Source organism: Aplysia californica, unplaced genomic scaffold (assembly GCF_000002075.1).
Source record: "Aplysia californica isolate F4 #8 unplaced genomic scaffold, AplCal3.0 scaffold00897, whole genome shotgun sequence".
Classification (NCBI taxonomy): domain Eukaryota; kingdom Metazoa; phylum Mollusca; class Gastropoda; order Aplysiida; family Aplysiidae; genus Aplysia; species Aplysia californica.
Window position 1 is genome coordinate 1,841 of NW_004798167.1, and position 4,807 is coordinate 6,647.

General features: G+C 37.4%; 1 long non-coding RNA gene across 1 annotated transcript; it reads right to left on the reverse strand.

The window, feature by feature from the left end:
• Positions 1-1,645: 1,645 nt before the first annotated feature.
• Positions 1,646-4,653, reverse strand: LOC118477199. The gene is made up of 2 exons (XR_004859261.1): positions 4,226-4,653; positions 1,646-1,677 (listed from the first exon to the last, which is right to left on the reverse strand). It is a non-coding gene; the product is annotated as an uncharacterized LOC118477199 (long non-coding RNA).
• Positions 4,654-4,807: the final 154 nt, after the last annotated feature.

The following is a 4,807-nucleotide window of genomic DNA, read 5'->3' on the forward strand; positions in this document are numbered from 1 at the left end:
CTCTCTCTCTCTCTCTCTCTCTCTCTCTCTCTCTCTCTCTCTCCTTCCCCCCTTCTCTCGTGTCAATGTCAACTGATGTTGTTTCAAGGCCTTGGTGAGTAACTGGCGCTTTAGTATCACGGTATCTCCCACGCCTCCGACGTCAGATCAAGTTGTCCGAAAATGCCCCAAGGAACGTCAGGGAAGATCCAGAGGTTCGAGTTATCATCGCTATCTTTTTCTGCTAAGAACACATTTGTGAGGCAACATGGTGGAATCAGGCTCTCGTCAAAATAATTGTAATCGAAAGAAACCCAGCAGTTTTCTCCCAGCATAGCAATTTTTATCAAATTTTGGTTTTTTGGCTCAACACCTTTTATGTCCATTTACAAACACATTTCTTGGAGGATTTCACCGGAAACGTTGATTAAAGGCACACAAATATAAATTTACAGTTCCATGGACTCTCCAGCTTTGGAATTTACCTAGCTTTGGCGGCCATTTTTTCGCTAATTTTACCTCTTAAATCAGGTGACCTCCTTCAATCCAAATTATCTCCACTTCTATTGAAGATGGATGGGTAATGTTTTCATTGAAAACAAGACAAATGAACAAGCTTTAAGATGGTACCAATAACCCAATACGCCCAAAAATTGACGAGAGCCTGATTCCACCACGCTGCCTCACATTTACCTTCGTAATCTGTTCCCTAGAGTCAAACGATACAGCATTATTGCATTCACGAACTTTTGCAATGCGAGATAGCCCTTAACAAAGCGAAAACGAAAAAAAACCCCACTAAAAAAACAAACAAAGCAAAAGCGTGCTACTGGTAAGTCTAAACCTCTCACAGACATCGAACAGCTCGCAGTATTACCGGCTTGCGTGTTTTGTTCCTTCAGAACTCTTCTGACATGAGCCTCAATGAATAATGGAGAAAGGTAAGGATACACAAACCCTCATCCCGAAAAAACAAATGCATTATTCAATAGACAAAACAAATAAACTGCAGAGAGGCGCAGAAAGGCTGATGCTTCTCTGAAAGAACGAAGCTCTCTCGGGACGTCAAAACATTTCCTCCCTAGTGTTTAAAAACCTTGATTGCATATCGCTGAACATGTTCTGACAAGCTATTTGGAACGCACGCGCTCGCACACACTCACTCACACTCGCAAATACACACACACACACACACACACACACACACACACACACACACACACACACACACACACACACACACACACACAGGTAACCGTTCTATCTAACATCGTGAAACAATCAACACACTTCGTGTCTTTCTCACTCACAACGAAGCTAAGAGTCGAGGGGGAAATAAAGCAAGCTAACAAAAAACTTGCAAGAAAACGATTTTAGGTAAGAAAAGCACGAGCGAGAAGGAAAAGAAAAGAACAAAGCGAGTATCTAATTACCCTGTTTTCCGCCTTCACACCAACAGCTCCGCATTCTCCAAGCTGTGCTGCATCTATTTGTTTATCTCAAAATCACATCCATGAAGAAACAACAGGCGTGTGCACTGACTTGCAGTTGCTGAATCACAATATCCCACTTTCATGAGCAAACTACAAAGTACTAATAACCTTTCAGTTCTTCCTTTCCGTTCTGCACACTTGTTTCTTTTCTTTTTAAATAATATATTTTTAAAAAAGTTTCCAATTCCTCGAAATGTGAAATTATCTAAACAAATTTAATGAGTAAGGGAGTTATTTTCTAAAACATGATTTATTTGGGTTTAAAAAAAGATGAGATGACGATTAATGATTTCAAAATCGCACTGACAAAGAAAAATCTGGCTTTTAACGAAAGTGAAGTAAGATTGAGTAATGCTGTTGTCTCACTGTACTGACTATACAAAAGAACAGAGATATGTATCAATTACATACGGTTTGTGATTTTGAAATCCGAAAAGCTTTATAAGATAGAAAGACAAATTAATCTTATTCTAAAAAGAACGAAAACAAAAAACAACAACCCGAAATCCTCCCAAAAGCACCGGTTCAAATAAAATATTGCATCTTCAGTTTTCACTAGCGGTAAGAAAGCTTTCGATGACTACCTCCAAGTCTTTCTCTTCTATTTTCGGAAGACATTGTTATGAATACTTATCATAATACATATCTTCTTGCGTTGTAAATGTTAACAGTATTTCCCCAATATTTCCAAACGAGACGTGATCTACGGGAGACATGTTCAACCACTGTATCGAGGTTCACATTTGCGCCCACCATGGGTTCGCCCACAGGTGTTCCACCGGTGGTTTCGACGGGTGGGAGAGAAGGTGCAAACAATGGAATCTACTGGCGTTCTTTTTATTATGATAACATCTCTTTGAAAAGCCGATGATGTGCCTCAACAATTTCATCACCTTATTCAGTGTGCCGTGAAAGGGAAAAGGGACGAAAAAAAGCTGATCTGTCCCGAGATAGGTCAACTGTGAATAATGCATATTATTATTATTATTATTATTATTATTATTATTATTATTATTATTATTATCATTATTATTATTTTTATAAAGATAACATTATGAGCGAATGCATACACCGCCCAGGAATAAACCATGCATAATATTCAGTACGGATTTGTGAACTGTGGTAGATAATTTAAGTCACGTGATGTCACGTACGGAATTAATGTAAACGTTTTTTAAAACAAAATTCTATGACAGGCATAGATCTATGTTACTACGATGCTATTGATTTATAATGATAGTATCAATGAAGACCGAAGATAATGATAATACATCAACAACAAAGACAATAATAATAATAATAATGACGATAATGATAGTAATAATAACAATAAATAATAATAATAATAATAATAATAATAATAATAATAATAATAATAATAATAATAATAATAATAATAATAATGGCTGGGTGATGGGCTTAATCAGTAACCAGTTTAAAAAAATATTTTTTAACGCCTCACGATACTCTTGTTATTACCGATGCTTTCATTACACTAATTACTAATGCAATCATCGTCTTTCTAGATCTAGTAACATCTCTGATCTTCGGCACTTATACCATGATGTATTTGTTTTGCAAATACTTTAAAACTTTAACTAGATCTATAACTAAACTATCGGTCATCATCATGAATTATTGAGCTCATACTTTTTATTGTCACCAGTATCATAAATAGTATTACACTAATGATCTTTATCTTTTATCATTATCATTACCAGCATCGTCGTCTTCATTACCACTAAGATTGCTATTATTCTTAGTCTTATTTTTTTCATCTCTGCTACTAGATCTATTGCTATTGTTACATTGTTATCATCTTTATCATCATTATTATTATCCTATTTTAACTTTTTTTCATTGTAAACGTCAACAATACTAATATGAGCGATTTTAGCTGAAGTATTAACATGTTCTTATACAATTTATCATAAAGACAATAATGATGCGTACGAAAAAACGTTGTAAAATTATGATCATTGTTATGATAACAATGAATGATGGTAAAACATTTTTACAAAAAAAAGTAAGTAAATAAATAAAGAGGCCCTAGATAAGTAAATAAATATATAAATAATAACAAAACAATAACAAAAATAATAATAATAATAATATATAATGATGATAATAATAATGACAATAATGAAAGCAGCAAGCTACTGACTAGCTCTAGATTCTAGTTATTCAATGAATTCGCCACGTTCAACTCGTTTACCGACCGTATTCAGAAAATAGAAAAAAGAATCTCAGATGCGCGGTACAAGCAACAGTTTCTTTCCCCATTTTTAACGGCGTGCAAAGTGACTTCTGGCATCATCATCATTCACGATAGCGACTAACAGCGTAGATACCTGAATCAATGACTCGGTATGCTCAGTAAGGTGAAGAAGCACAGTCGACCTTTTAAATACTACGGTATCCAAGTTTAGTTTACTTGCTTTTCAAAAACTGAAAGTAGAAAACACGTAACGGCAAGAAGGACCCTCCCAAAAAAGCGCGCTTTAACACAAATATATGTAAGAATTAACTTAGCAGTCTGAATTATACCTATCCCCGTCTGTCTTTCTCTTTTTATTTAATACTTGTAACTCGAATAATAATTTATATGTAAGAAATAGTAACAACGATAAGAATAGCAGTATGTGTTTTATGAAAGTGCACACTTGTCTCACGTCATTCATTCAAATCGATTGAAATCAGTGAAAACGAACAAAACGATGAAGGATAACAATAACAGCATAACAAAAGTCCACCTTTGTCTCACTCCATTCAACAAAATTGCCGCGCGCACAACCTACACTGCGTAAGCCTTTATCTCGCTGATCACAACAACGGGGGAAACAAGTAGCCTAGTCCTGCGAGTGAACACAAAACCCACCAGACAGCCAGTCAGCCAGCACAATCCAACCAACCGTTTGTGTGTGTGTGTGCGTGTGTGTGGTGGTGAAGATTGTCAGAGGATGATGACAACGACGACGACGACGATGATGATGATGATAATACAAATCCAGGCGTCCGTCCGTCCGTCCCTTCCGTGCGTGCGTCCGTTTCGAGTTCGTATTGCGTGCGTTTGGGACTTGCGTTCAGTTTGGTACGGCGGAGGGAAGCAATATAGCCCCTTCTTCGAGACAAACTCCCTCTTCCTCCTTCTCCCTTTTCCCCCCTCACTACTTCTCTCCTCAGGCTCACGAGTGTGTGGGGAGTTGAGATCGCCGTCGCGTTGTCGGCGGCACGAGGGTGTTCGAAGACAGGTAAGAAGTCGCGAAGAGAGAGGCGGGTCTTGTGTGGCTCTCTCAAGGGTCGCCACCTCCCCGCGTTCTTCTCTTCGTCCCTCC